General features: G+C 52.1%; 1 long non-coding RNA gene across 2 annotated transcripts in view; it reads left to right on the forward strand.

The window, feature by feature from the left end:
• LOC131810144 (uncharacterized) overlaps positions 1-16,723 on the forward strand; it is a 65,199-nt gene extending 48,476 nt beyond the window's left edge. The window contains exons 1-3 of one of the 2 annotated variants that reach the window (XR_009345442.1): positions 1,946-2,027; positions 10,744-11,138; positions 15,993-16,723. This is a non-coding gene — a long non-coding RNA (uncharacterized LOC131810144). Of the gene's footprint in view, positions 1-1,945; positions 2,028-10,743; positions 11,139-15,992 lie in introns of those variants that run through there. The other variant, XR_009345441.1, reaches the window with a different exon arrangement.
• Positions 16,724-25,346: the final 8,623 nt, after the last annotated feature.

A 25,346-nucleotide genomic window follows, 5' to 3' on the forward strand; every position in this document is an offset into this window, starting at 1 on the left:
AGGAAATGAGCTCGTGTGGAGTGAAGAGGGACAGGTTATTTATTGGGTTGTGAGCTAAATACTTCTCATACACGATCTTAATCTCACAAGTCCTGCGCTAGAGGCGATGGTCTCCATTGTACAGTTGAGGCATGGAGGATCCAGGAATTTAAATGACTTTCCCAAGATTGACGGGGCTACAATTCTAGCCTGGATCTTTCTGTAGCATCGCATTGCCTCCTGAGATGCTACGTAGGGTCTCTCCAGCTCTCGAGGACACAGTGGATGGCTGTGAGGGCATGGAGGGGGCTCCCATCTGGCTAAATGGCGGCCCGGGGATGTTCAGAGAGGGAGCACTGGGTCAGTCTGTGAAGGCCTTTAGAGGCAGCTTTGGGGCTCTGCCTTCACCCTGTTCTGACCAGTATAGGCCAAGGACCCAGAAGGAGATATAAAGGGTGTAGACCTGTCACAGCAGGAGGTGACAGAACAGAGAAAAAGGACAGAGCAAAACTCAGAGAGCACAGACGGGATCCTGGAAGATCTCAACAATGGAGAGTGATAAGGCGAATTTAGCATGATGAAATGTCATAGGGATAAATGTGGAGCCCATTTTGTCTACTGGAAAAAATGAGAAAGCAATTTAGGAGTTCAAAGGACAGTAAGTTCAGTATGAATCGCTAGGCTACATTAATAAAGGTATGGGGTTTGGGACAAGGGAGGGGGACCACTGTCCTGGCCCAGCCAGCTTTCTGCCCTGGAGTAGTCTCGAGTGTGCATATTTGAAGGCCGAGTGCTATTTTCTGCTTTCTCAGTTCTTCATCTTTTCAGGGGGAGTTTGTGGGGGATGGAGCAGAGCCCTTCTGGAGTTTGACCCTTGGATTCCACCCAGAGTAGCCCTCTGAAATGACAGCTTTGAAGGAGGGGAAATAGCCGCAGATTTCCTGAACTTGGGTCTGATCTTTATGCTAAACCTCCCTCATCTGGGAAGAGGAAAGGGCCAGTCCCTGAATGTTCAGGGACTGGGAGGGGTCCTGGTCCCCTTGGCCACTGGCCAGGAATGTCCACTCCCTTTCCAGCGTCTCCTTCCCCTCTTGGAGCCTCATCCTGGAGGTCAGCATTCTGCCAGAAAGCCGGGCCGGGCCGGGCCAGATCTTCTGCGCTGGAGGTGGGCAGGAACAGAGAGCCTCGCGAGTTGCTCATGTCGGGGCTGGATCCCTGCTCGAGCTGGGGTGTCACCTGCCAAGCTGAATCGGGCACAGGAAGCGCCTGGCTGGGAGACATACTGTTTAATTTGGAGGTTCTGTTCCACTCTGAAATGCACTTCTTCTGGCAGCTGCGGTGAAGTGAAGCTGTTGAGCTTCCCTCTCTCCTGCCAGAATCACAGCCACTTTTTCCTGAGAAACAGGGCTGCAGATATGAAATACTTCTTTTCCTCTTAAATCTGTTTTTATAAGTTTTTTTTTCTTTTTTGCATGCACAGAAAAGTGAAACGGGTGCTATTAAAATAAACAAGGCATTTGAGATAGGAAGGTTAAAGCAAATTGTTAGGGGTGGGGAAGGGGGTTGGATACGCCCCGTGTTTCTGCACACAGGCTGCTCATCGCCTGTTGGAAATGGGAGGGAGAGAAAATGTCCACAAGTCTGCCCACCTCCCAGCCCAGAGGAGCTTTTCTCTCCAAGTGTCTTGGGGATTCACTGAGCAAGGCAGTGGGGAAAGGAGCTGTCATTTATTGAGAGCCCACTAAGTACTAGACCTGTAACATGGGTGACGTCATTCAGTCTGTAGAGCAACCCTGGGAGATAGGACCCATTTTAGAGATAAGGAAGGTCGAGGCACAGACGGATAAAGATTGAGCAGTCAGGGATCTACCAAACTGGGATCTGACCCTACATGGGCCTGACCTCAGATGTTCTTTTCACTATCCTCTGTTATCTTGAACAGTTGGGTATCAGCTGGAGGATGTAGAAGGAGAAGAAGGAGAAGGAAAATAAGAAGATGAGATATTGGTGTGTCCTACCTGGCAAGATGGGACAAGATACTGACCACTGTGAGTGAGTCAAACTGTACTTGCTGGGTTCTGACCAATACAGGGGGTTTGGGAAAGGATGTGGGAGGTGGGTGGGTTTGGCTTGATAAACAGGGTGGGCTTCCTGGAGGTGGAATGCCCTGGAAGCTGAATGGAGGTGGGTGAGGGAATGGCCTTGTTGCTGTGTGAGCAGAGGCAGGAAAGATGCTAATCTAGCTTGGGTGTGCAGAGGTGAGTTGGGGTGGGGCAGTCAGGATGGTTGTGCTGGCATCAGGGGATCAGGGTGGAGAGTGTGTGGCTGAAAGAGTCCTGGGCTGAGATGCAGGTGCCTGCTCCTTGCCCTGCCTCTGCCACTGCTGACTTGCTGTGTGGTCTTGGGCAAATGCCTTTCCCTCTCTGGGCCAGAGATTTTCTTTCTATAAAATGATGGACTTGAACTAGAAGTCCCCTAAAGACCCTTGTAGGGTCCCACGAAGAGAGGTGGTGACTGTAAAATCCAGAAGGCTTTGACTGTGAGGACTTGGCATTAGAGTCATCATAAAATATTAGTCTGAAAGGCCCCCAGGAATCATCTTCTAGATCATCTTACTTCAGTCTTAAAGGAGTTTTCGAGGTGAAGAGAAGGGAAGTGGGAGGGGGAGGGAGTGTAAAATGGACAGGGCCAGGAGGATATGTAGAGGACTCTGTGTAGTCTGGTGTTGTTCCAGAATCAGCACCAATGTGTAGTAGACAAAGAGGAAAGGGATCAGATAGGAGTGGGAGATGAGGTCAGACCTTGGAGGACCAGGGACTTCCATTCCATGCTCTGGGTAATGAGGAGCCATGGACATGCTCAGAGGGCCAACTTTAACAGATCACGTGGACAGCTTTGATGATGCAATTGACACAGGCTGGGAGTGGGTACAGGCCTGGGGGAGTGCCAGGAGGGCAGTTAGGGCATACTGCGTCCGCTCAGAGAGACATGGTGACAGTCTGAACTGTGGGACAGAGCGGGTATGTTACAGATAGCATCTGTTCAGGAGGAACCAGGATGTGGATGAGATAGGATTTGTTGATTGCTTATGTGTGAGGAGCAAGAAGAAGGAGAGTCAAGGGACCCCAGGGTTTCTGGCTTGGTGGTCCTCACCGAGACAGGAAACACTGGGGGAGGTGGGGGTTAGGTTTCTGGGGAAAGAAAATGAATGAATTCAGTTTTGGATTTGGTGAGTTTGAAGAGTCAATGTAATGGCTTTGTCATTTATTCGATGACTCATTTCTTCATTGATTCTTTCTGGAGCATTCAGTGCGTGCCGGGCTTGGCGAGACACTGCCTTCCTGGCAGCCTGGAGGGACATTCAGAAAGTTCTTCCTGATGTTGAACCTCAGTCTGCTGGACTTCGGCTGTCTGGTCTCCTTCTTCCCTTTGTGCTGCCCCTGGTTCAGGGAGCATGAGGCTGTGGACAGACGTGGGTTTCGAAAGTTGCCAAGAAGTGGATTTCAGGCCCGAGTGCCTTTTTGTAGAGTCTCATCTGTTGAGCGGGTTTAATAAACCTCACTTACAGCAGTGGTGTGCTGGCGTGCATTCCTGCTGGCTCCAGAACCGACCGAAGGGATCTCTTCTCAGCATTGTGGTCAGGGACGTCCCATGGGTGGCTCCAAGCTGGCCATGGTGGGAGTACTTACATCCCAGAACTGGGCAAATGCTGCAAATGGGGACTCTTTGTGTCTTCCAGCCTGCGTGTTGGGGAATGTTGATCCGTCTCTCACTGCTGCCGGACTCCTGGGGAAGATGCTGGGTGTCGGATGCCTGGCACAGGGCTCCCATGTGGGCACACCTGCTCAGCATACAGCAGGAGCCTCTTACGTGTGCCTACCTTCTCCTTTGACATCTCTCGTGTATGGGAAAAACTCTCGTTTCCTTCACTCCAAGCAACAACTCCCCTTCAGTCGGGGACTGTCTGCTCTTTTCTCAAAGGACACAGTTCCAGGGAACACTGCTGTCTCCTTTCCCCTTGGCCTCCACAGAGGGGCGGATGCCCCAGGAGGAGGATTTGGGAGTCTGAGGCATCTGGATTTAAATCTTGGCTCTGCCCCCTTGCCCGGTGTGTAATAACCCTGGGCGAGTTATTTAATCGCTCTGAACCTCAATTAAGTCACCTGTAAACTGAGGACGGACATGCCTCGCTCATTAAGTTGTTGTGGAGATGAAATGAGGTAATGGGTGTGTGTGGGGGCGCGAGGACCTGGCAGCCAGGCTGCAGTTTCAGTGGGAGCTTGACCTAGGACGCTGCTCTCCTTCCCTGAGACACCCAGTGGGGGCTTGGACTTGGGGGCGGGGGCTGGGGGCTGTTCTGACAGCAGGGTGAGGGGAGCAGCGGGGAGGTGAGAAGAGGAGTCGGGGCCGCATCCTTGGGAAAGCTATTTCCTGGTGGAACATGTAGGCCGGGAAGAGGCTGTGGGTCGTAGGACCCTCCAGATGTATTCCGAGTGCAGCAGAGGGGAACTCCCTGGGCCGCGGTTCACGCTTCCAGGCCCCTCACCTGCAGATCTGCAGATAAACGCCTACCAGCAGCTCGGCTCATGGGTTTCTGGGACGGCTGTGGCAGCCTGGGCTGCACTGATTTACCACCCCAGCCCCAAGCAGATTAAATCACCCAGAGTCATTTGAATTGTACCCAGCCTTGTCACACAAATCTTAGAAACTGCTGTCTGGCAAGAAAACTTTCTTTGTACTTTTTGGAGGAAGTCTAAGAGCTCTAGAAATTGGGGTGAAGTGGGAAAAAGGAGGTCGTGCCAGGGGGTTGGGTTTTTGCATCTTTGGGTTGGGCCTGAGTGGGTGGTTAGAGGACAGAGTGTGTGGGGGTGCATGTCTGTATGAGAGAGAGGGAGAGCAAGCTTACTGCAGTGGCATTTGGGGCAACATCATTTCTGGCTTTGTGACACAGGGCAAGTCACTTAAGCTCTCTGAGTCTCAGAGGGTTGTTGTGAAGGTCGAAAGGGCTACCTTGTATAAAGTGTTTTGTAGACTTTATTAATCAGTTCTGTGATTACTAATTGGGAAGAACAGACAAATGACTCTATAAATAAATTCTATATGGCCGTGCTTACCATGTGTTGAGCAGAGAGTCTGGGAACTAAAAGGGATTGGGCACATTATCAGAACTCTGGGGCTTTAAAGGAAGCCCGAGTCCCAGGAGAGTGAGGCAGAAGAGGTTGTAATGCAGTTGAGGTCATTGACCCCTGACCCATATCCAATGGTTGTGTGGCTCTGGAGGGGAGTCCTGGGCGGCAATCAAGATAATCCTTCTCCCCCAGACCCATTTTTGGCACACGGGTTGTTTCTACACCAGTCAACACACAGTCACAAGGATTGGTTTATATTGGCCCAGTGAGATGAAGGCCAGAATTTTTGTTAGATGACTAGAGAAAGACATCCAATCTCTCTATCTGGATTTGAATGAGGTAGCTTGTGGATCTAATTCCTGGCAGGCATCTGGTGACTGGGAACACAACCGGAGACTATTATAAACATATGGAGGTGGGAAGAGCCTGAAACATCACAGAAAAATGTTGCTCCAGCCCTGATCAAACTGTGCCTGAAGGCTGTTGCATCTGGACTATTCTATTAAGTGAGCTGCTAAATCTACTTTATTAAATCCATTTAGATTTTAATTTTGTAGTACTTGTGATACATATAAATGCTGATACAGGGATCTGAGTGTAGAGTGAGGACCTGTGTGGTATTAGGCAGCCATTAGTGAGGAGAACATCTAGGATGGAGTAAAGGTTTGGGAGGGATGTGTGATGAGGGGGTGGTATGGGGTTATAGGAAGTCAGGCTGGAAGATAGTTGGAGTTGAATAATGGAAGATCTCAGACACGAGTTTAGAGTTTGGGCCTTCATTCTGTAGGCAGTGAGGGATAATTGCAGTCTTGTGAGCAGGGGAGGGTGTGGTAGAGTGCTATGAGCCCAGTGGTATTGGGAAGGTCAACCTAAGAATGGAATAGGGGTAGGATTGGAAGGAGGAGTTGGGGGCAAAGACCTAAAAACATCATCATTTACAGATATTGCACATAGCGTGTGGATTATCTAACTTAGTCCTCACAACTTCCCCCCTCCTTTTTTGGAATTTCAATGATCTTGAATAACTTAACAAGATTGTCTGGTTGCTAAATGACCGTCAGGACCTGAACCCAGGTCATCTGACTTCAAAGCCTGTACCCTTGTTCATCCCGTTTGTGATGACACAGATGACAAATTAATACAGGCTGGACCAGGATAGTGGTCACAGGAGTAGAAAGGATTCACAGGAGACATTAGGTTGGTGAAACCCTAGATATATTCTTATTAAAGTTAGAAACTAGACCATAGCAGCTGTTGTTATCAGTATTTTAAAAAACACTTTCCCTAAACTGCTAGGCATTATAATTAGACAAGAAATAAAAAAGATACATATTGGAAGAGGAGAGAAAATAATTCTAGTTTGCAGATAAGATGATTATTTATCTGGAAAACCCAAGACAATTTCCTGAAAACAGACAGAAAAAATAAAGTTTAGTAAAATGGCCAGTAACAAAACAATATACAAAAACTAATAGCTTTTCTATTTACAAAATGACTACCTAGAAGGTAAAATAAAAGGCCTTGTCCATACCATGAAGAAGAAAATAATAACACAAAATGTCTGGAAATAAACTTTATAAGAAACATGTAGAATTTGCATGAGGAAAAGCAGAAAGACCTCCTGAGGGATAGAAAAGAAACTTGGAGGGACGCCTGGGTGGCTCAGTTGGTTAAGCAGCTGCCTTCAGCTCAGGTCATCATCCCAGCATCATGGGATCGAGTCCCACATCGGGCTCCTTGCTCCGCAGGGAGGCTGCTTCTCCCTCTGACTCTGCCTGCCACTCTGTCTGCCTGTGCTCGCTCTCGCTCTCTCTCTGACGAATAAATAAATAAAATCTTAAAAAAAAAAATAAAGAAAAGAAACTTGGATAATTATCCCTAGTTCTTGGGTGAAAAGATTTAATGCCATAAGTCTGTCCATGCTCCTTAAGTGAATGTACAAAATTAAGATAATCCAATCAATACTCCAACAGGATTTTTAAAAATTTATCAAAAATAATATAAAGCTAATCTGAAAAAGTAAAAAAGTAGAGTAGCTAAGGGAAATTTTTGAAAAGAAAAATGAATATTTACCCTCTCAGGTATTAAAATGTTTTATAAAGGGACAATAATTAAACTTCTTATGTAAGCATAGATCACTGGGACAGAATACAGAGCTTGGAAAAGATACAAGTATTTAAGGGAATTTTGTGTATGATAAAATGGTATTTCTATCGAGTTGGGAAAATATGGGCTATTTTAACCAACTAAGCCACCCAGGCATCCCTAATATAGGCTATTTTATAAATGGTGCTGGCATGGGCCAGCCATTACAACGCAAGCTGGTTTTCTGTCTTACTCCAATAAGACCAAGCCCTGAAGACTACAGAGTATTCATGAATACAAATGAATAAATATGAATGACTATTTTGGTCATCTTAAGTTAGGGACTTTCCTTCTAAACATGCTGGGATACTCAGAAATCATAAAAGAAAAGATTGATAAATTTGAATATATGAAGATTAAAAATTTAAGTACCAGAAAGACCATTAAAAGAAAACTGAAGAAAGGGAAAGCATATATGAGAGATAATTGTTTAATCTGATCTCAAATATGCAAAGAACTCTTACCATTCATTAAGAAAAAGATAAATATCTAATTAGAAAAATGGGCAAAAGACACGAACAGGCAATTCACAAAGAAAATAATTACAAATGACCAAAAACAAAAACAAAAACAAACCAAAAAAACCCCCAAACAACAAAACCCATGAAAAGATACTCATTTACTTTCACTAAAAATTTAAGGAAAGACAGTAAAAATGAGTGTCTTTTGCTGTCTAATTTGGCCAAACATCGAAACCCGGGGCTGGAGAGGGTGTGGGCAGACATGCTGGTGTTAATGAGAAGTACATTGTTGTACATTTGCTGAAAGGGCAGAGAGGCATAATTGGAAATAGCATATTCTTTAAAAAAAAAAAACACATTTATTTGACAGAGATACATTAAGGGAGGGAACACAAGCAGGGGAGTGGGAGAGGGAAAAGCAGGCTTCCCACTGAGCAGGGAGCCTGATGTAGGACTTGATTCCAGCACCATGGGATCATGACCTGAAACAAAGGCAGACACTCAACAACTGAGCCACTCAGGAACCCTGGAAATAGCATACTCTTATCGCAGCAATTTCATTTGTAGGACTTTATCCTAAGGAGGTAATTGCACAAGATAAACAAAGAGATAAGCGCATGGATATTTACTACAATATTGTTTACAACAATGAAGTCTTGACAACATTCTAAAGGATCAATAGAGACCCAGCTAAATAAAGTCTGATACTACATACAATGGAATACTATAAAGTAATTAAAATAATTTTGTAGAGCTCTATTTATTGACATAGAAAGATGTCTATGACATATTGTTGAGAGAGAAAAGCAGGTGTCAGTGAGAACAGTATGTATAATACAATCCCTCATTTATAAATTATATACATAGATCTCAGTGTGTATATATGCATAGAGATATGTCTGGAAGGCTGTTCACCAAAATGCTGGAGTGGTTATATCTGGGTGGTAGGATTTTGAGTGATTTTTACTTTCTTTTTCATACTTTTAAGTATTGGTTTGATTTTTTTTTTATATACTGATGATATATCATGTTCTTCAGTCAGAATAAATGATAAAGCTATGTTTTTATTTTGGAAATTAGATAAATATTAAATAAGAGGACTTGGTACGTGGTGGTTTCGTGGATGCAGTTAAGGAGTCAAGACGCAGGCCAGGAATGTGATCCTTGAGCCTGATTATGCATTGTGGAAACCCCAGCGTGGGAGCCCATTCTGGAGGAGAGAGAAGGTGCTGGGTTTTCAGACCTTTGGCTCTTGGCGGTGGCCTGTAGGCAGCAGGACTGATCCTAGGAGGACATGTGAGGGGCTCAGGGGGCTTTTACCAAGGACCAAGCTGTGGACGAGATCTCAGAGGGAGGGTGTGCCTCGGTAGGAGCAGAAGAAGGCTGGAAAATCGGGGCCCGGAACATGGCCGCATTGATGAAGTGGGAGAAGAGCCGTATGAATGGTCGGGAAGGTGAGGAACCACCGGGGACACAGATCGCCTTGGAAATCCACGGGGCGGGCGGGGGTGGGGGGTGAATTTCCAGAGAAAGGTCCACCATAACTAATGCTGCAGAGGCACTTGGCAACAGGGCAAGTCCGGTATAGGACTTGATAAAAAGGAGTCTGTTGGTGACCTTGGAGGGAGCAGTTTGGGTGGGAGAATGGGGCCATGCGTGGGCGTATTATGTGTGGGTGTTTGTTATGGGAGAAAAGAGCATGCTAGCTCGGGAAAGTAGATTGGAGGGAAAGGGACTGAGCTTTGTTGGAGGAATGACATGAACCGGCGTGGGCACCGCCGTGCCCCTAACCCCAACCCTAACGGGCATCACTAACCAGCCTATAGAACCTGAGGAAGTTTCGACGATGCCTTTTTCCCAACAGCCAGGCCAGGGAACCACTAGAATCTATTGGACTGGGCCAGTGAGATGAGCCTCTTCTCCATGCCTGGGCTTGAACACATACTTGAGGGATGATGAGAAGGCAGGCACAGAAGGAGTGATTAAAGGTACAGGAGAGGGGAGGCCTGGTGGAGCCAGGGTCCCCTGGTGCAGGTGTGGGCTATGGCCTGGGCCCCGCAAGCCTTCCGGGTCTTGGAGCCCAGCATGACTGGGGTGCTCTGTCTGTGAGTCTGTGGGGACTAGATGCTGGGACAAGTGTATTCTTTGGGTGATGCCGTGAAAAAGCCTGACTGCATGGGAATTACTAGTTGGTGCCCAGATATTTTGGGGGCACACCATGACTTACCATCACGCTGTCCAGGGAAGACATGGCAGGAACAGCAGGGATAGAGGGAGTCTGAGAGCAGGGTCCGAGAGCAGAATAAGGAATTGAGGTTCAATTGTGGCTTGTGGGGGGACTTTCAGGGGAGACGCTCAGGGGGGTTCAGCGCTTATCCTCCCGGTGGTGTTTTGATCACATCAGTGGGAAAATGGAATCTTGGAGAGTGAAGGTAAAGGCTCTTCTGGATGGTTGGTGGCCAGAGCTTGTCTGGAGTTGTGGAGGGACGTGGGCACATGGCAGAGCTCACTTGTAGCGGGGGACCAGAGTGGGGAGAGGCCCAGGCATCATGCCCAGTGGAGGAGAAATGTTGAAGGAGCTCAGGCCAAGGAATTAAATGTTTGCTCTTAACGTGCCGAAGCCGTGTTTCCTAAAATATGCTTTTTAGATGAGGTTGTTCTGCAGAAAAGGCTTCTGTGAGCAAAGACATTAACCCTCAGCTTTATGCGTGTGAGCACAGGAAAGGCTCAGGTATGTCCTTTTTAAAAAAAAATATTTTATTTACTTATTTGAGAGAGAGAGGCGGTGGGGAGCACAAACAGGGGGATGGAGCAGAAGGAGAAGGAGACTCCCTGACGAGCAGCGAGCCCGAAGCGGGGCTCGATCCTAGAACCCTGGGATCATGACCTGAGCCCAAGGCGGATGCCCAGGAACCCCAGAGGCCCCATGGCTCAGAGAAGTCCTGCAGCAAAGAAACTGATGTAGAATTTCCCCAAACTTACTTAACCACAGCAAATTTTTCAATTCAACACCCATTTACCTTTTGCAGGACTCGTGGTTGACCTGGGACAGATGGAGTGACCTGTCCTGTGCGGTCCCAGGGACGAGGTTTGGGCCAATTCAGGCATGTGGCGAAGAGGCAGATTTTGGTTCAGTTCCAGGAAGAACTTTCCAACAGTTGCTGATACTTTAACCATGAAGGAGGCGAAAAAGGAGTTTCAGTCCCCGGAGACCTTGAGCAGAACACGGACTTGCCAAGGAAAGCTGTAGAAGGGAGCCAGGCTCCAGATGGGTGTCCTCCTTGATTTCTGGGGGGTCCATGAACCCCGAGAGCGCAGCTCCCCAGAGGTGGTGCTGCTCCCTTGGAGCCTGTCCCCTGGCTCATGTTGCTACGTATTCAGCCCAAGAGTACTTGCAGTGCTTGAAATGAGCAGTTCTGTGAAGGTAAGAAGCGAACACATAAATATTCTCATTAAGTCCCAAATACACATCCCCAAACTTTACATAATCGGAGCAGCAGCTGGAGACGCCCACAACCCTAATTGCTTTTCTGTACTAAGAGAACGTCCTCTCTCCAGCTCCACTTATTCCATTCATTTAGGCAATTACGGGACGGAGCCAGCTGTGGCCGACTGGTGGGCAGGCGAGGCCGGTGTGTAACACCACGGAGTGGGTGCCGCCATGAGGATGGGGTGCCGAGGGGGCTGAAACGTCTCTGCTCTCTTCATGGGGCGCAGGGCCTAGGGATAGGAGGCCAGCCACTCAGCGCTTGTCCTCATCTCAACGGGCCCAGACTGAGCTGCTGGAACAGGAGGCCTGACCTCCTGGGGGCACGATGAGCAAGGTCGGGGCAACAGAAAGGACCCCAGGATGTGGAAAAGGCCTGGGAGGGGAATGGATGGAGGAGAATGCCTCTGTTGGCCAAACTGCTCAAGAGGCCATCTCTGAATCTTGTGCTGGGTTGGAACACTGGCCTGTCTCGTCAGCCAAGGCCCCGGACCCCCCCAAGCTCACAGCCCTGGGGAGGGGCGCGGGGAAGCAACCTTGGGCAGGAAAAGGACTGGCATCCAGGCAAGCTTTCAGGATGGGGAGGCTGGGGACGGAGAGCCAGACTCTGTCCTAGGGAAAGGGGTCACAGAAGAGCTCCTGAAAGAAGAGATAATAGGATTGACCCCAAGAGGGGAGAGTCACCTGCATTTGGGGTGTCCCCTTCTGCAAAATGGAGCCAAGGTGACCGTGGACTTCTAGGCCCCAAAGTGACACCCATTTTGTCCCCCAGCCTCTGGGCTCTGGTCACCATCCAGGAGACCCTCTTGAGATTCCTTCCCGGAGCTCTCGGCCGGGAGCTGGGTCCTCGGTGGTCGGCCAGAATGGTCACCCTTGAATGATTGGCTTGAGCCCCTCTTTGGAGGGGCGCTGGGGAGGGCTGGGCCCCAGGCGCGCTGCCCACCAGGCTTCCCGTGGGTGGCGGGTGTCACTTTTCTTCCTGGTTCTCTCGGAGCAGCCAGCTCCGTTCCCCCAGCCCCGAGTGGCGGCTCCTTGGGCCGGAAACAATGTGCTTTCTCCACGCCTGGGAGTGGAAGTCAGCAGTTTGGCACCGTCTGGCTGGCAGCCTCCACCGGCTTCCTTTGGCACTTTATTGGCAAAGGCGGTGACATTTCTTTCAGTTGGGTGGGTGGAGCTGTTATGCAGACTCCCGCTCTCCTCATTCGCCAGATGAATATTCATGACTCAGGCAATCTGTACCAGCCAGACTTTCCTGAGGGCGGCAGCTTTTCTTCTCTTCCTCTCTCTCTTTTTCTTTCTCCTTCTCTCCTTCCCAGCTCTTTGGAAAGCTGGAGTACAGCTATATTTAATTTACAAATACGGAGCTATTTAGCTTGCCTTTTGGGGTGCGGGCATTGGGGAGGAGATGCTGGGGACGGGAGCAGTGGTGGAAGCCTTCTGTACCTGACTCTGGGCTGCTGGGTCCCCGTGTCCAGCACCCGGGCCCCAAATCCTGGGAAGCTTTATGGGTCTGAGGCTCCCTTCGAGCTTGGCCTCTTGGTGCCCACGTGCCCGAAGGGGTGGCAGCTCTGTGCCGCCTCATTCCGCGCTGGCCGCTGAGGTCAGCATGGAAATCAGAGGAAGCGTGATCCTTTCCTTCTCAAAGCACAGCAGGCCCCAACACTGTAGCATTGCTCCCCCCGAGCCCCCTGCCATGCTCTCCTGCTTGTCAAGGCCCACCCAGACCCTGCTCTGAGCCCTAGACAAAAACCCAGAAGGCACCAGGGCGTTTGCTAGTCGTTGCTTTCCTAGAGAAAGAACGAGTCACTCCTCGGGGTCTGATTCCCTGGGGCTACACCTGCTCCCTTTCTAGGAAGGATGTCCATCTCGCTTCTCTGGTCTCCCATCGAGGTATCAGAAGCTCTGGCAAAGGGCTCCGAATTTCCAGAATTTGCCAGGGAATTTGGTCTTAGCAAGGATGTTCTCGTGTATATCTTGTGTGTGTGTGTGTGTGTGTGTGTATGTAAATATTTATGCACAGCTTAAGTGAGTCTGTATGCCTACATCTATGTTCAAGTGTTTGAGTGTGTGTCTGTATGTGTAAGGGCGTGAATGTGTATGTGGCGGGAAGTCTGGGAATGTCTGCATGTGCGAATGTGCCTCTCTAGTTAGAGTTGTGTGTGTATCTCTGTGGGTCTGGGGTGTTGTGTGTAAGGGTGCTCCTGGGGGGCAGAGGCTTGTGGGTGTGGTGTGTGTGCGTGCATGTCCAAGTGAATTGTAGATGTGTGTACAAGTGTATGTGTGCATCTGAGAGTGTGGGAGAGTGTGTATGCGTATGTGTGTGTGTGTGTGTGTGTGTGTGTGTGAGAGAGAGAGAGAGAGAGAGAGAGAGAGAGAAAGGGTGCGATTCCCCCTGACCTCCATTCCCTTCTAAACCTCATCCTCTCTAGCGAGGTGGAGGGAGACATCCCCCCCTTTGCAAGTGTTACAGATTCTATCCAAGGACGGGAACAGAAGGCTTCCCAGCACAGAGCGTCCTGAAATTACTTTATATTCCCCCCTCCTTGTTTCATCTAATCAAAATAGCAGCGTTGGGCTCACCCATTCTCCCTGCCCACCACTTGGCCCCAGGGGAGGGAGCGAAGCGGGCCATCTTGTCTGACCTCCTCTGAGAGCACCTTGCAGACCCAAGCCAAGGAGCTGTCTTCCAAATCTCCTCATTCCACGGCCCATGCTTCAGTGGCAAGAGCCAGCTGCCTCCCCGCCTGCCAGCAACCGCGGAGCTCTTCCAGAACCCACATCCAGGCTCAGCCTCATTTACAAATATGCAAATTTGCATCTTTTCTGGTATGCAAATGGGGACATGACAAATAGCTAATTAGGGTCAAAAGAAGCACTCTGAACCAATTAGTTGGAGGGTAGATTCCTTTCTGCTGGGAGGAGACTGGCCTCTCTTGCCCGCCCCCCGCTTCACTGGCTCCCCCAGGCCCACACACTCTGGCCTGGCCCAGCTGGCAGGGGGCCAGGGGTGGTCCAAGAGCACTGAGACAGGAGTCGAGGCTTGAATCCCACTCCCACTCTGGCTCTTAGCTGTGTGACCCTGGATGCACTCGCCGGAACTTCGGTGTCTCCCTCTGTGAGACAGAGCAACGGCAGGGACCTGTCCCTGAACCTGCACCCCAGTGTAGGTCATGAGATCGCGGAGGTGGGGGGAACCTAGGATGTCAATAGCCTTTGGAAATAGTGCTAAAATGCCTCTGATAGGCACACCGCCCATGTTCTTCCAAAGCATTCAGTTGCCCCATCCGCCCTCGGAATTAGATGAATTAGAGGTAGCGACAGCACGGCAGCGAATGTCAACCTAGCTGCCAACTCTGGTCAATTACGCATGTCTGCCTGGAGCGGTGCACGGAGAAGGATGTCCAGGCCAAGTCTGGGTTCCCCCGAAGAGACTGTGATCGATTAATGATGTCTGCTGTGGGCAAGGGATGGGACCGGCAGCTTCTGCGCTGCGTATTTCCTGACCGGGAACGACCTGGAGTTTGCAGCGGGCACCGGGGTTACCGTCCTGTCTGCTCCCTGCAGTTCCCCTTCTAGAGCTCTGCTCCCTAGTGTAACACAGGGGCAGTTCGCCCTGTGTCTCCGAATTACTTTAAGACAAAGACAAGAGAAGGTGAAGCAAAACCTCTCTTTCATCCGGGACGTGATACGGACACTTGACATCGTCAGCGGAACGGGCACATTGTCCCATTTCAGAGGTGGGGAAGCCGAGGCCTACAGAGGGTGGATGACTTGGAGTTGAGGGAGCAAGCCTTGCCAGGCAGGCCTGCACGGCAGCTGAGGCTGCTCTTCTCTCTGCCACTACAGGATCTTGGCTCCCTCCCGCCGCCCCCGCGCTGCTGCCCCAAGCAGGCTCCAGCAAGCTTCACTGGCCTGGCTCCACAGCTGGGTGTGAAATGTGGCTGAGTCGGCACCTGGGAGAGTGGGGCAATTGCCTTCCAGGAGCCTGGGGCCTGGCGGGGGGCCAGCAGGCGGACAGGAGATGTGGCAGGGCCTGAGTACCTGGAGGAGCCAACCAGGGCTTGGTAGCTGGCAGGGGTGGGTCAGGGGAGCACCTGGCTTGAAGCTGGTCAGCTCAGGGATGCTGAGCCCCTGTGCATGTGCCTGCATATTGACTATGTCCTTGTGCGTGCCTGTGTGTGTGTGCACGCAGCCCAGGGTACATCCGGGAACATGTGTTCTTAATAATGTGCATATATGCATCACATATCAATATAAGGATAGATAGATCTAGGTAGTTGTGCACATCTGTGTGTCTGGGTGTGTGTGTGTCTGCACATCTGTGTGTAGGTGAACAGCTTGCGTGTACACATCTGTCAGTTTCTGTGTATGTGTGTTTATACATATCCACTTGTATGAACGGGTGTCTGTGTGTATGTATCTTTCACTGCATGTGCAGCTGTGTGTCCGTCCTGATGCACGGCTGCCCCCTCTGCCAGGATCTGTGGATATGACTCCACACCTTTCTGTTGTCATCGATGTAAGCATCGCTGTTCAGCATGTGTATCCTCTCCGGGACCCTTGTACTTCTGTGTGCATTGTCAGTATCTAGAAGTCTGCCCTTTGCATGCATTAGTGAGTGCTTCCTTGGCTGTGCCCCTCGGCAGGTGCATTTCTGGGTATGGACATCTACCTGTGAGGGTGTTGGTATCGACTTCCGAATGCAGGCATGGCTGCATCAAGGTGAGCAGGATGGACTCTTGCATGTAGCTGCCCTAACTCCCTTTCTCCACTTTTCTCTCCTTCATGCAGCTCGCTCTTGTAGATCTGGCCCAGGCTGCTGTGGCGATAACAGATGAGACTTGGAAGCCCACTTCAGCCTCTGGAGGGGGGCTCCCTACATCCATCTCCCATGTGGACTCAACCTCAGAGCCACACAAGCTCCTGGCCTTTTAAAGTTATCATCTCGCCCGCTGCATATTAATCCTCACCCCCAGCAGCAGTGAGAGCGAGATCAGAAGACCTTTTCTCCTTTCCTTTGTGGTGTCCCTCCCAGCCCTCTTTCCTGCTAAAGGGAGGCCTGACCACCTGCTGGAAGATCTGTTGGCTTGGTCTTTGGAGCATGTGTGCCCCAGCTCAACTGTTTGTTGATGATCCCTCTGCCATCAACTGGAACTTTTCTGGGATGTGACTTGGGGCTCCCTGACCCCTGTCTGGGTTTGGATTCTAGGTTTCCCCGACTAGACCTCCCTGCCCAGTTGCCTCAGTCCATTCCCAGGCAGCCTCACCTGGATATGGTTCCCTGCACGTGTGGCTGTCCTGCAGGGATAGGGACTGTCTTCCCTACCTGCCCCAGGCTCCCAAGCCCCAGCTCACAGATGTGCTGGAACAGGAGTGTGATGGATCATTCCGGTGCCTCAGCTCTTATCTTGCCGTCATCAAATGCCTCCCCTCCCCTGACAGTCCTCTCCCTTCACCGATGGTTTTGGATGGAATTTAAAATAAAGATTGATTAAAAGTTGGAAACTCTGTGAGTGAAAATAAAAGCACTTAAGACCAATAAGTATCATTCGAGCTTTAATGTATAGAGAAAGCTGGGTAAGATGACATTTTAGGGACACTTCTCTGCTGGTAAGTATCCTGACTTTGTTCCCCTCTCTTGGGGTCTTTTGGCTAGATGTCCTCCTTGCTGGAAGCCTGCCCAGGCAGGCGCCGAAGCGGAGTGTGAAGAAGTTGGGCTTCAGACTGGGATAAGACCGTGTTGACTCACTCACTGGCTGTGTGACCTTTCTGGACCCGAGTTTCCTTTTCTGTCCTTTTCAACGATGGGGACAAATGACGTGCTTCATAGGTCGGTTGTGCAGAAATAATGCCAGAGCCATCAGCAGTGCCTGCGTTCAGTATTCCCCCTTTAGAACACCGCCACCTCCACCGCCACTGTCCCAGCAGAAGGCTGCATCAGTATTCTCCCTGCTCCTCGGTGGTCTGGTACCTCACAGCAGCCATGCTGATCCTGTTAACATTCAAGTCCTAGCACATCACTTGCCTGCTTAGGACCTTCACTCCTTCCACCTCCTGTGGAGGAAAGTCGAAGTCATCACAGCAGCTTTTCCAGCCTCACATGCTCAATCTCCCTATGTGTGAGGGTCTCTGTTTCCTCCCTTTCACTTCTCTCTAACTGCATTACAATCCCTGTTCCCCAAATGTGCCAGCCATGTCCCTGCCTCAGGACCTTTGTATGTGCTGTGTCCTTTGCTGGAATGCTCTTCCCCCAGATCTCTTCCTGGCTCCCTCTGTCACCCTGTTTAGGTCTTTATTCAAATGTTACCTTCTCTCTGACAAACACCCTGCTCTTCCTTAGTTTTATTTACACCTCGTATAACATTCTAGGAATACCATACTATACTTTTTACCTATTTATTTTCCATGTTGCTTGTCTTCCCAAGAGAATGTAAGCTTTTTAAAAAAAGATTTATTTATTTGAGAGAGAGCATGTGAGTTGGGGGCAGAGGCAGAGGGAGAGGGAGAGAGAGAATCTCAAGCTGATTTCCCACTGAACACAGACCCTGAGATCATGACCTGAGCCGAAATCAAGAGTCAATGCTTAACTGATGGAGCTCCCAGGCGCCCTGAGAATGTAAGCTCTTTGAGAACAAGAATTTTTGTCTTCGTTTCCATCATCTGGCAAATAATGGGAACTCAATACATTTTTGCTGAATGAATGAACTGCTCATCGTTTTGGAGAGTGTCGAGTGGCCATCTACCGGCTTGGGCAATCAGGGGTTATCCTTGTTTGGCGGCTCTGGAAGGGCGTGGCTTCAGAATGACTCCCTTAACAAGGCAGTGGGGCCCTTGGGAGGAAAACTGCCCCCTCTCCTCTGCCCCGCAGCAGTCCTGTAGGGGGCCACCAACTCAGGAGGAAGTGCCCAAGTGCTGATTCCTGACCCAGCCCTCCCCCACCTATTTGGGTTTGGATTCCAGGCTTCCCTGACTGGACCTCCCTGCCCAGTTGCCCCAGTCCATTCTCAGGCAGCCTCACCTGGATATGGGTGAGTCAACACCGGCATTGGCTATCTTCTATCTCCATGCACCATAGCTACAAGTGCATCCAAGGCCAAGGTGGTCCTTCTTGGAGGCTCAGCTGGGTCTCTCCCTGGGACATGGGCCCTCAGGGTGAAGTGAGTAATACAACCAGGCACTGGGAGGCTGAGGGAAGGTTAGCTACTAGAAGGGCATAGGATGGGCACTCAGGCTCAGGGAGCAGCAGTGCACGCAGAGCTGAGCACGCAGGGAGCCCTCGGTGTGCTAGGGAAGGGTGGGCAGCGGGGTGTGGCTGGAGTAAGCCTACTTCCCCGGTGGGAAATTTCCGAAGCTGGGATTGGGTCTGGTCCCTCTTTGCCTGCTCATCTTGAACAGTGCTCAGCGGTGCCATTGATTCCTACTCAGATCCAGGAGCCTAGGAATCTGGCAGTGCATAGTCACCTGAGGGCACAGAAAAAGCGCCATCGTCAAGGTCGCACCTGGAAGTGGGTCTTGGTCTTACCCATCTTTTCTTTATAGTAGTTTCTTCAAAGATGGGTGGTGGTGGCGGGGCTTCTCCAGAGGTGAGACACACACCCAGGCCAGAGCAAGCTCTCCAAAGAACGCATTCATGGCTAAAAGTGGCTTTGTCTAGAGTCTGGAACAGACTTAACTCTCCCCCCCCAAATGCCATGGACTTCTTTAGCAGTCTGGCGGAGCCTGTAGAACCTTCTCAAACAGTGTTTTAAATGCAAAAGATACACAGGATTACAGAAGAAACTCATTCCATTGAACTGCAGTCCCAACCCTGGACCCCAGGTTAAAATGGTCGGTTATGCTCTTTGAAGATACTCCAGTCTTTGAAAAGAGCACAAAGCCGGGCTTCTCCGGCACGCTTGGAGGGTGGGGCCAGGGCACGGTGTTTGTGCCTGTCTTGGCGGGGCTGTCCTGAGGTGGAGGGAGCAGCCCCTTCCCACCATGCCCACAAAACAGAATCTGGACCCTTTGTGGGAAGCCACGGGGAGGGAGATGACTGGGCTGCCTGGGGGAAGGAATGAGCTCCCTGCCCCCAGGCGTGGTCAGGGTCAGCTGGAGGCCCATCTGCCGGGGATTCTGGGGTCTGGGTGCTGTGGGCGATTGCTGCTCAGGTAGGAGAAGATTTTTGGTTGATTTAGCCTGGGGTCCTTTTGGAGGTGGATCTAGGAAGGGTACCTGTGGCTGTTGGATCTTTCTCCTTTTCCAAGACCTGACCCACCTGTGCCACCCTGGGAAGGAGAAGATGGCACTTTCTGCTGAGTCTGTCCCCCAAACCTCTTGCTATTCTGAGTCTGGCCCCCAAAACCATTCCCGGGGGTGGGGGAAGCTTGCAAACCAAACCACCCAGCCTCCCCGCAGGTGTCTAGTGTTTCAGCTCAGAGCCTAGGGCGTCGTCCCTCCGTACCTGTGCGGCACTGCTGCCCTCCCCAGAGCCTTCTAAGATGGTCTGAAATGGTCAAGCCCCTGTGGCGTGGAAGGGGCCACTGTGGTGCAGGAGGGTGAGGGCTTAGCCCAAGTCCCACAGCCTCTGGGCCGCCGAGCTGGTCCTGGAGCAGCAGCACCTGCCTTCCGCCCGCGGCTGAGCAGGCAGGGCCCAAGGCAGGAGCGCCGCCGTAGGAAGGCAGCCTCGGGTTCCCCTTGACAAACACATCATGCTTCCCACCTAAACCACCTCCGTGGGTGGGGAGCCGGGGACTGGTCTATTAGCTTTCTCCCGCTGTCCCCCGAGGGTGCATTTGTCTGTTTTGCATTTTTTCCAGGCTGTAGTTAGACAAGTCCCGGTCCTGGGGGGAGCGCTGCAGAGAGAAAATGTCAGGGCGACACGCCGCCAAGATAACATTAGCGAAATATCAAGTCCTTTATGATGTCAGGAGGGATTCCTTCCCGCGGCCGGAGCTGCCTAATGACATCATAAAATAGGCCTGCGGCAGCCACAGACCCCCTGAGTCATCAATCAGGCCTGTCTGCGGGCCCCCCCCCGCCCCCCGGCACACGGGGTGGGGGGCAGGACGCACGACTGGAAATTCAAAGGGGGCCCCAACGTAGCAGCACTGCACTGGGCTGAGGGGCGGAGGGCACCCACAGCCTCTAGGATGCATCAGCCCCCCTGAGCCCCCCAGGAGATCCTGAGGCTGAGTCAGCCGGCCACTAACAGGTTCCCTGGGAGACTTCTGGTCGCACCACAGTACTTCTGTGGTGTTGAGGGAGAGGAGGGGGCCTAAGCCTGGGCTCCCCCCGTTTGCTGATAGTTAGGGACAGACCCAGGCCCCTTCCTCTGGAGCAATGACAGGACCAAGAGTCATAGCACTGGAGACAGACGGAGGAGGTCTTTGACTCTCCTGCGGCTGGTGTGTGCTCCTGAAGGCATGTGCTTGCCCGTGTGTGTCTGTCTCTCTCTCCACACCTGCAGGGGTTTACAACACATACACTGTACAGATGGATTACCTGTGTCTGCGGTGCCTGCAGCCTTCTCCTGCCTGCTGCTTCTGCTGCAGAGTCTGTCTATCCTCACATCTCTCTGTGTGTCCACGTGCTTCTGTGTGTCCAGTGTCTGCCAGACATGGGCAGGCAGAGGTGGAAGGGGATCCGGAAGACTGGAGAGAGAAGGAGGAACCCAGAGGGTGAGGGCGGTAGGTGGGTGGGGGTGTGTGTGTGTGTCTGTGCACTGAGCACTTCTTACCGCCCTTGGCTAAGAACTTCAGATTGTACTAGAATCACCTGTGGAGATTTAAAGACCTACCCGTGCCTCAGTCTCACTTCAGATCAATGAAACCAGAATCTCTGGAGACAAGACTCAGGCAGCGGAAGTTTTAAAGACGCCCCAGGTGGTTTGAAAGTGCAGCCGGGGTTGAGAGTTAGGGTGTCCAGGGCTTTACTATTCCAAGCTGGGATGGGGTGGGGTGGGGGGAAATCTGTGGACTAACACCTGCCTCACCTGGGAGCTTCTAAGAAATGCAGAATATTGGGTCCCACATTCTGCCTCCGCTCCAGAATCTCTATTATAGTGGGATCCCCAGGTGATCTCTGCATCCATTCAAGTTTGAGAGGAGTAGAGCAGAGCTTCTCAACTGATGCAGATCGAAAGGCTTCTGGCTTAGTAGGTCTGGGTGGGGCCCAAGAATCTGGTTTTCTAGGGAGCTCCCAGACGATGCTAACGCAACTGATCGGGAACCACACTTGGAGACCCATTGGCTTCCCTGTTGTGTATGAGGGAGGCAGATAGAAGGAGACCGAGTAGAGGGGTGTGTGTGTGTTGGGGGTATGAGGGTGGGAAGGAAGGGGGAAGTCAGCAGTCACCCAGAAAGATCATGTCCCCCTGGAAAAATGTGGGCTGCCTTCATTTTAGGTCCACAGCTTCCCTGATGCAGGGACAAGTCTAGGGATGAGGAACGTAAAGAGAACAGGAAGCATAAGTGAGTTTCCTGAGAGCGGCTGGAATTTGTCCTCCCTTTCTGTTCCCTAAGGAGCCCCCTCCCGACCCCACCATTCTGTTAAGAAAAAGGGCCCAGGGCTGAAAAAGAAATAATTAAGAAGGGGCACCTGGATGATGTAGTCGGTAGAACCTGCAGCTCTTCCCCTCAGAGTCATGAATTTGAACCCCACGTTGGATATAGGGGATACTTAAAAAAAATAAATTAAGAAAAATAAAAGAATTTAAAAGAAAAAGGATCCAGAGCTGGACATGTCTTTGTTCCCGAGAACCCCAGGCCAAAGAGTCAGGTTTGCTCAGAGCCAAATCACTGGAATGCCCACGTGTCTTCTTGGGGCTCCAGCCCACAGTGGGTCACATACCTAGTTTGCCTTTGACGAGCTCAGCGTGTGATCTCAGCGGGTGATTCTCACCCTCTCGCTCTCCAGTTTACGTGATAAACCCTACGGTTCCCCTATTTGGTTGATGTAGAGGTGATCGGGGCCTCAAGGGCGGGGTGGGAGGTGACTAGGTGTGTTCCCAAGGGAGAAGCCCTCTGCAACCTGGCCCGTGGGGCTCCCTCCTCCCGGCCTGGCTTCCCAGGGGAGCGGTGGGAGGGAGAACAGCCAGCCAGGGGACGGGGTTTACCATAGTGGAGGTGGTGTGCTGGGGAGCAGACATCTCTCCCACGGGCTGGCGGCCCTGACTCTGTCCATCTGCCGGGGCGGGAGGAATGGCGGGGGTGGCGGTGGGAACCACAGACCAGCAGCCAGGGCTTGTGGAGGCTCCCCCTGGCTTCCAGCGGGGCTCTGCCCTATCAGCACCTCTTCGGAGCCCCATCTGGGCAGAGGCAGCAGAGTAACCCCGAGGGCTGGGGGAGGAGATAGCGATCAGCCAGAATACCAGAGGTGTGAGGCAGGCATGACCTCACCCAGGGTGTGCCCGCTCTCTGAGCCTTGTCAGGCCACCCTCCCTGCCCGCTCCCAGGCACCCCCAGGCCGGCTTTGCCAACAAGCTTCAGCCAGCCACAGCAAGGGCGTCCCTACGCGCCGGGCTGGGTCCCAGCCAGGACTCAGGCCAGGTACCTCTCTGGGCACTTCCTCTAGGCTGTCTGGGGGCCAATGCTGTGGTCTCTTAGGGGATCCAGGGACCTTCTTTGGCTCCCTGGGGCTGGGGCATTTGGAGAAGCAGGGAGGGAGGCTTGAGGCTGGGGAGGGGGTCAAGAAAGAAGGAAGGTTGTTACTACCCAGGGGCCAAGGAGCTTAGAGACCTGGCTCAACTCTGGGCAGGAGGTAAAGAACAGGAAGATGGTTCCTGGCAGTGCGTGACAGCCGGGCAGCTGGCTAGCGAGAGCTGATTTGGAAATCAAAGCTGAAGAAGCCCAGAAGAGACTGTGGGAAGTATTCATAGAACCAGATGTATTAAAGCACCTCTTGGTAACTCTGGATAGAGGCCATATGGTAAAGTGGGCGGTTTGTGCCAAGTGGTTAACTGTGGGCTCAGATGGGAGGGGCCCCTCCCCGCCAGGAGCGGTGGGGGCCGAGCAAGATTCTCGGTGGGGGTCTCTAGGAGAAAATGCCCCCACCTCTGATGGCCTAAAGCAGAAAGTGAGCGAAACAGCGGCTGTGGGAGCTGGCCCTGAGTCATGGTGCTGTGGGCTGCCCTCGGACCCCTTCTACTGTCCCCACTCTGTCCTGTCCCTCGGCTGTTTCCATTTAAGCCTTCCCACGCAGGTCCTTCCCACACATGCTCCTCGTCCCACTTGGTCTACAGCCATGCCCACTCCCGACTGACTTACACTTGTGCCCACTACCTCCGTGCACACCCCAAACCCACGCCCATACGCACAGGGAGGCAAGCGGACCTCACCCAAGAGCATTGCACAAACAGCCACCTTGAGATAGCTTTGCACAACGAATGAATGGATCCACCTGTTAGCGGCTAGCCTTTTCTGGACATGCTGGGTTCCGGAGGGCTCGGAGTCCCAAACCCAGCAGGGCAGACCATGGTTGTCCCTGTGCCGAAGGCCACAACCTTGCTCCCCACAGTGCCTCCTGGTGGCTGCCTTCCCCAGCCTCGTGGATGAGAGCTGCCGTCCAGACTCCAGAGCCCCCTTCCTCCGCGTGCTGATGAGGGATGGTGTGTTGCAGTTCGTATTATTCTCTGAGTTACTGATTCAGCTCAGCAAGTGTTTCCTGGGCTTTCCATGTGCCTGGCCCTCTGCTGAGCTCCGGGGCCCAGAGGCAAGGAGAATAGCTCACCACTTTCAAAGAGCATCTGGGGCTTAGCCAGACCCTCAGGCAGGCTCCCAGTCTGCCCCAGGGTTGCATCCTCCCTGGACCCTCCCCCACCTGTTCACCCCCATCTGCCCTCACACACACTTTTCTCCGCCACATGACAGCCACCCTCGTCCTCCCTGTCATTCTCTAGCACCCCCTTGTCTCCCTCCTTCACACTGGCATGACATCACTTTTTGGTTCTGGGGCAGCATCAGGAGGGTTGTGGAGAGGCTCCCATCTCTCCCTAGCTTCTCCCTTCCTTCGCTTTCCAGCTTTGGAAAATGCCCCGGGGCGATGAGGAGCCAGGCAGAACCCGCGGGCGGTCGCAGGGGTGGGACGGGGGTGATGGTGGGGTGTCCCCACTGCATTCTGGGTAAGGTTCTTCTTGGCTTCTGGAAGGCCCGGGGCATGGTGGGAAGGGACACAGGAAAGAATGAGAGAGGAGACAGGGACGGAGGGGAGGGGAAGGGAGAGAGGAGGGAGAGACACATAGGAGTTCAAGAAAGTCACAGAGACTGAGAGGAGCCACAGGGAGGAACAGACCAACAGAAAGAGATTCTGACCTGGTCACCAGGCACGTCTAACAAAATCACCCTCTTCTCTTAAGGGTGGGCTTGGGTCTTTCTCAGTGCATGCTGGGATGTTGTCCACACCGCATGGAGCTTCAGAAAGGTGGGTGGGGTCAGCCCCGGATTCCTGCCGGCCTCAGCTGCCATTCGGCTGTGAAGGGCAAAGGCTCTGTGGACCGCAGTCCAGCCTGGGACCCTCCTATCTCCCCTCCACGGGCCCCTGGCTGGCTGTGGCCTCAACACCCTCAGCTTGAGCCTTCAGGGAGCTGTCAGAGATGGGAAATCAGCTTTGCAGGGGAGATTTCGCAAATCCCCAGCAGCCTCTGGCCCCACCTCATGTGGGCGGTCTTCAGCCCTTTCTTAGCAGCTGTATCCCCAGGTTCCCCTTCTCTTGGCCCTTGGTGCCAGCCAGCTGGGACTCCGTAAGTTCCCTTCCTCTCGTCCCTGTGAGGCTGCCCAGGCTGAGACGGGGAGCCCGAGATTAGCAGCCTGACCTCTCCTCCTTCCCAGCCCAACTGCCAGGAAGCTGATCAGGTTCTGATCAGCTTCTGATCAGAAGGCAGGTTCTGATCCAACTCAACCTGCTCTGCAGGGCTCCCAGGCCCCTCCCCCTTTGCCCTCGGCCTGGCGGACCCCTCCCCAGCCCTGGCCAGGGCTGAGAAGCCTTGTCAGGAGGCCTGAGCAGTCTCGGGCTCCCAGTAAGGGCTTGTGTCAGGAGCTACGAGTCCTGTTTTGTCCCCGCAGCACGCAACAGCCCCAGGACAGAGGGGCCTTGGCAACCTCCAGGCTGGTTATCTGATTTGGGGGCTGATGGGGTTTCTAATGGAAAACAATATGGTAATTTCGGAATGTT

The sequence above is a fragment of the Mustela lutreola genome, chromosome 10, assembly GCF_030435805.1.
Source record: "Mustela lutreola isolate mMusLut2 chromosome 10, mMusLut2.pri, whole genome shotgun sequence".
Taxonomy (NCBI): domain Eukaryota; kingdom Metazoa; phylum Chordata; class Mammalia; order Carnivora; family Mustelidae; genus Mustela; species Mustela lutreola.